Raw genomic sequence first — 13,181 nt, forward strand, 5'->3', positions numbered from 1 at the left:
CACCCATTACTTACATTCAAGGTGGGCCATTGTGTCCAATATTCCCATATCATTTTGATACAACCACTAGCGATTATGCTCTCCCTTGTCATCATAGATTTCACTTGGCATGCCTTGTAAATACTCTTAAGGTCAAAAGGGCATGTGTGGCATGCAATGCTCCAATAGCATGCCAATTGTACGATATCCTTGGCATCAAAGAAAAATATTCTGTCGATTGGAGGTTGCAAAGGCTATCAATGTTAGATTGATGCTACCATAAAAATTTTTAAAATCTATATGACATTATAGCTATCAGGATTTGGTATTTAATATACAACTCATTTGGTGAACTTTACATGACTTTGGATCTTATGTTGTTTTGAAATACAATGCAGTTTGTAAAGCTTAAAATATTGGCATTTATTATTTTCAAGTCACGGACTTGTATGAATATTGTATATAGTAAGGTGTGTCTTTCAATGAATCAATTGTGATGTAAAAGAGTCATGATCAATATTTTCTTAGTTCTAGAGTAGATTAAATTGAATCAAATGAAAAGTTACCACGACCAGTATCATGCATATTTTTTTATTTTTTGAAATGCATATATAGATTGGACATGATAGGGTAATGTGTCGATCGGCGGATGTATATTCAGCAATATATACAAATTTATATTAGCTACACATGTGAGTTGTTTCCAATTTTTTTGCCATTGTAGGATGTTTGAATTAGAAGTGTTATTTTTTTATTAACATGTGATTTTAATGTTTGAATTGAAATGTTTCAAATATTAATCAAATGCTAAAAACACACACTTACTTTAGTCAATAATGCAATTACAAAGGACACCAAGTATGAGACAAGATCCATTGTAGGGTGTATGCATGATTAGGTGGTACACTAGCTATCACTTTTTGTGGGGGTTGCAAGGATGGCTTGCTACCACACTTAGTTGCTGGTAGTTCGTGTTAATTTGAACATGATACTCTAATTTGAAGACTACTCTAGGATTCAATGCTGGTTGCTAGTTTTAGTCTTATTCCCTAGTGAACATCCTATTTTGGGGGCTAATAGAAGCTGCACCCAGTTGAGGCAGAATGAAGATGCGCAGGAAGGAGGGTTTCTCCCCCATCCACTTTGCCTCTCCAAAGAAAGTAGGGAGAGCAAAACAAAAGGCAGCATCTCCCTCTTCATTTTCAGCTTCACCGTCACCTTCTCCTCCACAGAAAAAAAAGAAAGGAAAACCATCAAGTTTGCCCAAGAAGTCATCTTCTACTTCACACAACAAAAAGAAAGGAACACCATCGAGAGTGCTTGAGGTTAACAATCCAGTGACTCTGGTGAGGTTTCAAATTTGGGTTGCAAGTTCGTAGATTTTCTTCGTGCATGATAGCATCTTTATTTCAGAGAAAATGCATGCACCTTCTCATAGCATGTCTTCTTCTCCCACTACAGATGAATCGATGGCATCCTCTATACGTGGCATTCGAGAGGAAAAAAGTATTCTACATGACTAAAATGCAAGCGCATGAGGTATACAATCTCTACGATAGTGGCCAAGATGCATGACTCCTTGGCGAGGATGATTTCACTATGCAAGATTGGTTGGTCTGTTTCGATGTGCCCAAGAGAGGTGCCAAGGTTAAGTGCAGGAGCATGAGGCTAGGGTTTTTGGCAAAATTCTATACTTTATTTATGTCTGTGTACCAAAAGCCTCTTGGGAATTATGGTTTGGAGGTCACAAAATCATTTGCAAGGGGGTTTCTGGTTGATTATCTAAAGGGGCCAGTTGATTGGGCATCTTTCTTTGAGAGCGTGCTTGCAAATATGGAACCCGAAAAGCTGATGCTGAAGCGATAGAGGTGGGCAGCTTTCCACTCTATGGAGGCACCTCCTAACTCTCATCAAATGAAGGGTATGCCAGTTGAGGTAGGGGATACACCCACCTCGTTAGATTTGCAAAGGTTGAAGAAGAAAATTTTTGTTGCCCTGTCTCTTGTAGACCTGGATAGTGTGTTGATCCAAGTTTCCAAAATGCATGCCTCAACACTATTAGAATGAAAAGAGGTGGCAAAGGCACTTGAGGCACACAAGGAAGATATGCATCATGATGAGGGTGTGAGAGCATTGGTATAGATACTTTTATGGCACAACTAGAGATTGCTAAGGCTGCCTTGCAAGTGGAGGAGAGTGCTATGACACCTGATGTAATCAAGATGGACCAACTGAAGCAAACATTTGGGTGGTTGACATTGACCATTGAGACACTTGAGGGTTCTTTGGTAGACACAAAATTTGCTAATGTTGTGGCCAAGGATCATGTAGAGTTTGAAGTAAAAGACATGACAGTAATGTGTGCAGAAGCCCAGATGGAGTTTGTAAAAAACATATGGGGGGACAAAAGTCCTGTTTTGTTAAGTGTTCCACCACCTAAGGTGCCATTTTTTGATGCTTACACATTTGATTCATGCTATATTTGTACAGCTTGTGGGTTGCTGGTGTATGATGCCAAAGCATTAGGCATGTTCTTGCTTCCATGCAAGCATGCATACCACATGTACTGTTTTGCACACCTTGCTACCAGCTCAGACCAGTGTATGGACAAACAATGCAGCCAGACAATTACACCAAAGATATGTTCAATGGTGCTCTTTGATAGTTGTGACACATCTTATGAAAGCTTTCATCAGGGTATGTTCACAAATCATCCAACTTGAATTTGTGTTTTGTATCCTGCATGCTCTAATTCTATCTATTGTACCTATCTACCTATGAGATGCAAGGTGCATGCCCATGAAGTTGTAGCTATCTATTTATCCAGGAAGTGCTACCTAATAGGCCTTTCCATTTTTATAGTAGCTACCAAGCATTGGAGGGTTGCTACCTTCCCAGCAAATGATCCTTACCAGGCCATACCACAAATGTTGAATTCCACATACTAGGTGGTAGGTACTTAGCAATCTGCTGCTGCTAGCAGTTGTTGCCATACATGAATTGGTAGCTACAACATAGCTACCACTAACACATGGTGCATAGATAGCTACAACACAATTATGGTAGTAGCAAAGAATGGCTACCTTCCCACCAAATGCTACCTACCAGGCCCTCCCACAAGTGCGAGGCAACACACACCAGATGGCTACAACACCATGGTAGCTACCTCATGCTCGATACATAGGTGTGACTTGACATCTGGTAACTTCCATGTGGTGCATAAATAGCTATGACTTAATGAGTAGTGGTCACCATGGTAGATACATCATGGTGGCTACAATACCATGGTAGGTACTATAAGGTGAATACATAGCTATGACAATGGATAGCTACTCTATGGAATAGGTAGCTACCTACTATCCACTACATGGTGCATAGATGGCTGCAACACAGTGGTAGCTACCTCATGGTGGATACATAGCTATGACAAGACGTTTGGTACCTTCCACATGGTGCATAGATAGGTACTACTTAAGCAGTAGTGGTCACCATGGTAGCTACCTCATGGTGGCTACAACACCATAGTAAGTACTACATGGTGGATACATAGCTACAACACAATAGTAGCTACTCCATGGAATAGGGAGCTACCTACACATGGTGGATAGATGGCTATAACACAGTGGTAGCTACCTCATGGTTGATACATAGCTATGACTTGATGTCTAGTATCTTCCACATGGTGCATAGATAGCTATAACTAAAGGAGTAGTGGTCACCATGGTAGCTACCTCAAGGTGGATAGATAGTTATGTCACAGTGGTAGCTACTCGATGGAATAGGTAGCTACCTACTGTCCACCACATGGTGGATAGATAGCTATGTCACAGTGGTAGCTACTCCATGGAATAGGGAGCTACCTGCTGCCCACCACATGGTGGATAGATGGCTACAACATAGTGGTAGCTACCTCATGGTGGATACATAGCTATGACGTGACGTCTGGTACCTTCCACATGGTGCATAGATAGCTACAACTTAAGGAGTAGTGGTCACCATGGTAGCTACCTCATGGTAGATAGATAGCTATGTCACAATGGTAGCTACTCAATGGAATAGGTAGCTACCTCTACCATCCACCACATGGTGGATAGATAGCTATGCCACAGTGGTAGCTACTCCATGGAATAGGTAGCTACCTATTATCCACCACATGGTGGATAGATGGCTACAACATAGTGGTAGCTAAAGTTCCTTTTGTAGGTACCTCTTCACGGTGTTGGATTTTGTACATAGTTGTAGCTGCCTATAATGACATTGTTACATTCATACTTTTGATTTGGTTGGCAAGTAGATCTGTGTCTGACTGGTACATTGCGTGATACTTTGCCATTCCATATCTCACAACTATCTTCATGATTGCAGAACTGTAGACACCTAAAAAAGAAAGTTGTGAGCCGAAAACATCTGTTGTTAATGTGGGTCCTCAAAATGGTATAAGATATGACTAGTTATTCCTTCTTCCTTTTGGACAACATGATTGAATGTATGCAGATGTTACTTGAAGTAGTCCTTACATCTTTTGCTTTTCGCTATCTTGGTAGTGCGTGAATCGGTCAATACTACTATTGTTGATGGAGATTTGCTTGATTTTCTCAAAAACTTGAGAAATGACATCCCTTCAATTGAGCCGGATTCTCTGGACAAGGTAGATGCCAGTCATACTTCTAGTGAAATGGAGCGAGTAGAAGTGGATGCACCAAATTCATTTTCCCTTGCCGATAGCATGGGGGTGTTGAGAGACAATGTGACAAAGACACTTGGTGGTTCAAATGCAGGAGATATAAGTGATGGGGTCACTCAGGTTTTTGAGAAGACACTTGTTGGTTCAAAATCGGGAAATGGAAGTGAGGGGAGCCTTACACTTGCAGAGACCTTAACATTGTTACAAAAAACAATGAAATGAAAGATTGGAAGAGGTGAATTCAGTTGACCTTTTCCTTTCTTTGGTAATGATGGATGCGTCTTCTCTCCAATTACTAATTTATTGTTCTTGCAGGAGAAACTACAATGACATTGAACCTACCATGAAGAATGATACTGGTCAAGATGCAAGGGAAGGTGTTGCTACTTCCAAGGCCAAAAAACTCTTGCCTTCGTAGTTGTTTCTATCAGAAGCTAGTGTTGTAACAAAAAATCTCTATCAAAAGACTATGGCTACTTTTGGCTTTGTAATATCCCACCGACAATCATTTCCAATGGAATTTTATGCTCTTCAATGTCTTTTCTTCTAGCCCATTATCCGATAAAGTTGTCTTGTGCATTGTAATGTAGCACTTTGACATATGCTCCTTGTATCCCTATCTTGTACATCATGAATACGTAACCTTGATTGTGCAAGTAGTTGTAAAATAATGTTGTGTGTCCTGATACAAAGATTTATGTTATAGACTATTACTGGAAATTGCCATGGGGAGTGAAGGGCATGGCAGTGCTCCTGGACGCTTGCAAGGACAATGGTTTCAGTTTGGACTTGCATTGTGTAGCCGGAGATGTACTGTGTGCCATAAAAGCTATAGTAGTAGGGTGTGATACACATGGCTCATGAGAGGAAGGCAGGGATACATATCAAAAAAGCAATGAACAAGAGGGGAGTGTTGAAGATTGCTCAGAAGGCGCATAGTTTTTTGCAACAAAATTTTCCTGGAAGTTGGCATGGCAACAGAGAGGCATGGTAGTGGTCCTAGACTCTTGCAAGGACCAAGGTTTTGGCTTACACATGCTGCGTGAATGTGGGGATGTAGCTAGTGCCATAAAAGCTGTGGCTGTTGGGTGCCACCACGCACATGAGAGGGAGGCATGACTGCATATCAGCTAAAGAATGAACTTGAAATAGTTATTGTGGATGTACTCAATGCCATAAAAGTTGTGGCTATTGGGTGTGATCCACCATGCACACAAGAGGGAGGCATGGCTGCATATCAGCCAAAGAACATTTGAACTTGAAGTAGTTATTGTGGATTCCCCAAAAATCTCACCAAAGAGTAAACAACAAGCAAGTGATCAGGATTCCCCACGAGGCACACTTGCAATTGTGGAAAGTAGACTTGCTCATATTGTGAATGCCAATGAAATTCAGGAGCAGAGTGTGGCAACACTTGCTTTGCTCAAAAAGACTTAGATTATGTGATAGCTCATTGTATTACATGATGCTTGTTCTACATACCAAATGGAATGCTGCTATAAACATCTTCATACACTTCAGAGGATAATACATATGTTCTCATACGTCCCTCACCCTCCATTGGAAACTTGATAGCTCTGACAAGGTGGGACTCGATGAAGACTTCAAGCTCCAACCTGAAAAGCTTGTACTCATATGGATTTCCTTGAGTTTGATTGTACAGCCTTTGAGGGGTATGTGGCATCAGCCCCTTCAAACAATGTCTCTCTTAGAAATAACACCACTTCCTTTGCACATTGGAGCTTTGCACCATTTGGATTTAGCTGCTTATGAGTGAGATGCCTTTTAAGAATAGCCCCTGCGCCATCGTGTTCACCCTTTCCATGTCCTGAACCAAAAAAATTATGTGTCATTTTCATTTCTATCATTGCGCCATATCGAGCAACGAAGTAAAAAGGCCTCTTTGCTTTGAACTATGAGGCTGCTCCATCTGACCACACCCAATGTTCATTGACCTCAATGCCTTGACCTTTCAGCCATTTATAATGGAGCATAAAGCAATGTTGAACAAAAAGAGTGTCATGCATCCTATCATTGGATATATAAAAGTGATAGTATTTGTGGATGATGCCTACAATATGCATATACACAATTTGGACAAAGATTGTAAATTGGTTGGAGTGCCGATGCATGGATTGGATCTCGTTTTGTTCTTTGAAAGTGTATTTTTCTGCAAAATCCACGACAGATACCACCACTTGTTTGAGGAAGCGAACAAGACACTCCTTGAATTGCTCTGCTTGCCATCTATAGACAAATTTATGATTTATAAACTTCTTCAAGTGGTCCTTAAACATTACCAAAATCTCCTTGCGTTGCATCTCTTGAATGAAAGAACTTTCCTTTTTTTCTTTTTTCCATCAACTGTGGTTCGAATTTGGACATCCTCAAATATCTTTACGGACACTATATGTCAGTAAATGATTCCTCCCTTGGGTAACATGCCATTTTTCTTGCTCCACATGAAGAGCATTGTCCCATCAAGCACTTAAGAGCATGGTAGCTGGCACAGATTGCTTTCAGATAGATTCCCAAAGCACAGTTATGCCTATGAAAGTTTTCACAAATGCGTTGCAACTATCACCTGAACCACAAATTTCACATATGCAATTGCACTCTACTCCATGCACACCAAAAGAGACTTGTCATAAGTGGTTTACATCATCCTTTAGAAAAGACATATGCACATGTGTGATGCAGTAACAAGTGTAACAATCCTTAAGCTTGTGCAAAAAGTAAGGCTTCAACTTCTCAAAGGCCCTTTGGTGAATCTGTACCTCCGGGTGGCTCTGCTTGAAGGCAAGAAAGAACTTCACCTACATTAAACATATTAGTTTCTTAGTACTAGTTAAACATATTAATTTGTTAGTACTCTTTAAAGTTATTGGAAAACATTAATAGATAGGGAGTTTCAAGTTTGCCTATGACAAACAAAAGGATGAAAGGGATACTTCTCTTGTTCTATTAGTGGCAAACAGTTGTAGTTGGGAAGTACCACTATGCTAGTGCCTCCAACAAGCACACAAGTAGCTACTATTCTATCATGCAAATTGAATATATGTAACCTGAATTAAGTGCCACATATTGAGTGAAAACACGGACCCAATCAATGTAGTTGATAAAAGCATCTCATAAGTTATTTTTTTAAATAAGCATTGAATCTTGAGTGCACCATGGTCCATCTAATGATGTTTAATCTGGTCACCTTTGGAGATCTACTAGCAAGCAATTGTAGTTGGGAAGTACCACTATGCTAGTGCCTCCAACAAGCACACGAGTAGCTACAGTTCTATCATGCAAGTTGAATATCTGTAACCTGAATTAAGTGCCACATATTGAGTGAAAACACGTACTCAATCAATGTAGCTGATGAAAGGATCTCGTAAGTTATTTTTTTAAATAAGTATTGAATCTTGAGTGTTCTGTGGTCCATCCAATGATGTTTAATCTTGTCACCTTTGGAGATGTACAGATAAACCCTTTGGTCACCATACTTCAAAGTTGAATTTGTTCTTCATTACCAACTAAATTGTCTTTCTGAGTTATGATTACTCTCACTCAGTGTAGCAAGTAGTAGCTTCCACTCAAATAATTGCCTCGCTTAATGATAGCAAGTGGTAGCTTCCACTAAAATAATTGCCTCACTTAGTGGCAGCAAGTGGTAGCTTCCACTGAAATAATCAATGTACCTCATGAAAGAATCTCTAAATTTACATTTTTTAATATTCTTGAGCGCATCATGTTCCCTCCAATGATGATTAATATGGTCACCTTGGGAGATATATATATAGATAAACCCTTTGGTCACCACACTTCAAAGGTTGCCAACTAAATTGTATTCCTACGTTAAGGCTATTCTTGCTCTGTGGCAACAAGTGGTGGCTTCCACTGAAAAAATTACCTCGCTTAGTGGCAATAATTGGTAGCTTCCACTAGAAGAATTGCCTACTATAAGGTAGCTACCGCACAATCACATGGTAGCTACCACATATGGATTCAATGGACTAGTAGCTCTCTTGGCATTGTCATCTCTAGTGGTAGCAACTAATAGGCACTAGTGGAAATTGGTAGCAAGTGCTACCAATGGCTGTGTTTTTGTTGCTCTAGCTTAGTGGCAGTAAGTGGTAGCAAGTGTAGCATTTTTGTTGCTCCCACTTAGTGGAAGCAAGTGGTAGCTTGCACTCAAATAATTTCTTACTCTTTATTTGTGGTAGAAAATGGTATCTTCCACTCAAGCAATTGGCTACCATCCATGGTAATGGCAACAATGGGCACCTAATGATAGTATCATGCTAATTGGTGGTGGCTACCACTTGATACAGGAACAAGACCACTCATACTTAACAGATGTGGTGGCTACTACTAAATTATTTCTTAACCACTTACAAATCTCCTACTTCAGTACTGTTAGTAGCACTCGGTAGCTAACTACCAGCAATGGATGCCTAATGATAGATACCAATTCATTTAGTGGTGGCTATGATTTGGTACAACAATCACAGCACTCATAGTTAATAGATGTGGTAGCTAGTACTTAGTTATTACATAACTACCACTCTGCTCACTCCAACTTGAGTGCTACCAGTACAACACTTGGTAGATAATCGCATCATTCAGTATAAGTAGTCATAGCAAGTCATAGAAATTCAAGCCATGGTAGCCACCATGTAGCTATCGAAAGGTAGAGCAGTGATCGTCCACAATAATAATGAACAGGTACTTATTCGTAGCAAGTCATAATGGTAGCTACTACCATGTAGCCAATGGTAGCTAATGTGTAGCTAACAAAAACAGAACCTAAAAGCCACCATCAACTTGTTAACAACATACCATAGAGAAGTAAGGAATGAGCTTATGATTCTTGAAGGGATACAACCTGAAGGAATATCACCAACCTGAGGCTGCTCAAGAAAATGCACTGGGTGTTTCCTGTAAGTCTTTCTCCTTGTACTCTTTTGACAAACATCCTTCTTATTGGGTAGGGGAGACATGTGTATTACTAGTCCATAATGATAGCACTAACTCTACCTCTTTTGTAATTACACCCTTTATGCATGGTTGTCATTCACACAAATGCATTGGTATCATCTCCTAACACATTCAAGATCTAGCAACATAGAAGTTCCTACAATGCACACCTAGAAGCCTTGACGTAGCCACAATATTTGGTTTCTTGGCTTGGGTTTTGGTATTCATGACCATCATCATGCTCACCCTCTTCAACTCTTTAGAGCTTTTGCGATTTTTCAGGTACTTGAGGGTGTTCTGAAGGCCGCTTATCAATTATAAACCTTTTTCATGGTCCACAACCGCCTGTGAACATGAACCCTATAGCTCTCAAAATAATGGGTGCTCAATAACACTCCTAGCAATTTCAACCTTTGCCTCTTCATGTAGACCTTGTGTATGTCACTTGAAGTACCTCACAACATCAAGAGAAATCTTCCGATGCTTTGAAACATTCAAGTCCATAGAGTTTGCTTGTAGCTTCACCTTAAGTCAGTATTCGTGCTTTCTCTTTGCATCATACTCCTTGATAAGAGCGTGTTTGCATGTCCCACATTCTAGTGAGCCACCAGAATGACACATAGTGCATAGGTTCATCTTGGTATGCATTTTTGCAACGAAAACAAGCTCCCCATGATTGTATAGTTGCAATAGTTTTTTAGCAGTCCTTTTTTCTTTTGCAGAGAAATGACAATATTTGTATTTATAATTCCTGAATGGTCATAACATTCAGTACACAAGTCATACATGGTAGTCTTCCAAGAGAACCAGAAAACCAAAATGGTAGAAGCAACTTGAAGTGTAGCAATTTTGAGTCACATGGTCAAATACCTTCAGATGAGCATAAACCAAGCCACATCCAGCTCGAGGTTCTCAGTAATCTTGTTGATGGACTGATCACACTCTCATGATTTTTGCAATTCAATGATCCACCATTCTCTTAATTTTCACAATGTTTGTGCCTTCAGCCAGAAGCTTTTAGGTGCTTTTAGTTGTGCCCGAATTTGTCTGGCATCAGAACGCACTGCTACTTAGAAAGATCCAAATACAAACAATGATTCTAAGAAAATATCGTCACTTGTTGATGCGATGAACACTCTCTTACCACATTTTTTGCATGCCTACATTTTTAGCATTTTCTACCAAAATGCCTTTGAAGCTCAGGTCTCTGGCATGGAGTTTCACTACACAAGGAAATAGTAGTGAGTTGAATAGAAAGTGAGAGGTTTGAAAACATATAAAACCTGAGAGGTCTCTTGCGTGGAGTTTCACCACAAAAGAAAATAATGGTAAGCTGAATAGAAAGGTGTAAACCTCTCATTTTGATGATGTCTCGAGAGAATTCTCGTAATGATGCTGCCGTGCACACCGATTCACAGTGGAGACGTCTTGGAGATGGAACAGTGTGTGGACAGGGAACAATGTGACCTGGATGTGGAGAGAGAATAGATAGATCTGAGAGAAAAATCACATCTAAGAGAGAGCTCATGTGTGAGAGAGAGAGATCGGGGTGGGAGAATGTAGATTTGCTGGTAGCTTTCCACATGGTTATTGCTATACATAGTAGATTCCCTTTTCCAATTGCATGGCTTTCCGTATACCAAGTAGCAACACGGTGGCTACCACGTTGCTAGTGATGTCCAAGACACAGCTATCAAGTCCACCTAATCATGCACACACCCTGTAAAGTTTATGATCAATTTCCAATATTTTTATTACATGTTGCAAAATGTGCGCAACATATAATTCATACACTTTGCATCAAAATTGTGTGGCACTATCAAGAATATCCTGCACTGTAGCCTTAAGTTCAATACAACATAATAACTCGTGCATTTCACATCATATTTTTGTGGCACTATTAACGTTATCCTATGAAAAAGTTACAATGATCCGTACAGTCTTGGCTGTCAAGCCCTGAGCATTTGCTTTGAGTAGAGGTTCTCTTCTCCAATGATCATATTTTTGTGGCACTATCAACATTATCCTGTGAAAAAATTACAATGATCCCTACAATCTTGGCTGTCAAGCCCTGAGCATTTGATTTGACAACACACTTCTCCCCAAAATAGCCACCATTCTCCTTGTTGATATGTCAACACTTCTCCTCAAAATAGCCACCATTCTCTCCTTATTGATATGTTAACACTTCTCCCCAAAATAGCCACCATTCTCTCGACAACTTGACCTTTATACTTTGTGATTCCAAGCATGTCGCCCAAGAAGTGTCCTATTATTCTCCTATATGAATGAGTATAGTCTTGTTAATAGATGTTGCACCTCCAGAATTGACCAACTAACATGGTGACATGCTGTTGTGCCATGGTCAAAATCTGACTGTGTCTCTTGGGAGCCATGCTATGCTGACAATGTTGCAAAATATAAAATCTAATTCCATACAACAATTATACAAAATTTCATAATATTTTATAGTGATATATAACATATCTTCATTTTTCTTGTACATTACAAACATGTACAATGACTATCTCAAGAGGGAGAAATCATCGAATGGTCTTGCCCCCATTCAATGTAATTGGATGATTACAGACATGGAATCTACCTATTAACATAGATATGGGATGGAAAGTCACCTTTTCCCACACACCAGCTCTCTCTCTCTCTCTCTCTCTCTCTTAAACATCTATATGCACCATGGTCATTTGCAACATCATGCTCTATTGGTAAATGTTAGCATTTCACACATCATTGTGGGACTTTGCACCGAGAATATATATTTTTCCATTGATGCCTTGACTGGAGGGACTGTGCTTGTGGAAATCCTCCTTACAAGAAGAAAATGCATTGCCATAACTATGGATGATGCTGAGGTAGGATCATTGGAGGTAACATACTCCAATTTGGGGGAGCAAGGTGCATCTCTAACTAAGTGGTGTGCATCCATTGGAAAGATTGAAGATAAAATAGAAGCTCCTCACCTTAATGAGGTAGATATTAAAGGGCTAGATGCATTGGAAGATGATGATTTGGTGAACACAAATGAATAAGAAGATGATAATGAGATGCAAGGAGAAGATAAAAGAGGGTCAATATAGCTAGGAGATTTAAAAAAAAATCAAGATGAGCAAGAATAAGATGACAAATTCAAAGGTAAAGATGAAGAAGATGATACAATCTCAACACCTAAAGGTATTGGATCACACCTAAGTCTAAATTGTGTTATGTTTAGTATAAAAATATGGAATGTTAATTTATTTGTGTTGAATCCTTCATAAATGTTAGAGCATACTCATTTTATTGCAGATGTTGGTGATGAGGTTGAGCAATTGGAAATTAATCATGTGGTGAGAGTGAAATCGGCGGATCCCGAGGGGTCCACTAGGGTTTATCGTATGGTACCACGTGAGTGTAAGGGAGGGGGGTTATATAAGGGAAGGAAGGTACATTTTATAAGGTAAGGTCCCATAAATAGGGGGTGGATAATGGGAATTTTCATATATTTATTGCACGCAGGTGACGTCTCCTTATCACTACTAGTGAATCCCCCGTG

At 39.7% G+C, this 13,181-nt stretch overlaps 1 pseudogene; it reads right to left on the minus strand.

The window, feature by feature from the left end:
• Positions 1–6,294: 6,294 nt before the first annotated feature.
• LOC147901221 (uncharacterized) overlaps positions 6,295–13,181 on the minus strand; it is a 44,115-nt pseudogene continuing 37,228 nt past the window's right edge.

The sequence above is a fragment of the Dipteris shenzhenensis genome, chromosome 6 (genome assembly GCF_047967505.1).
Source record: "Dipteris shenzhenensis isolate YYH24624 ecotype China chromosome 6, Dip_SZ_1.0, whole genome shotgun sequence".
In the NCBI taxonomy this organism is placed as follows: domain Eukaryota; kingdom Viridiplantae; phylum Streptophyta; class Polypodiopsida; order Gleicheniales; family Dipteridaceae; genus Dipteris; species Dipteris shenzhenensis.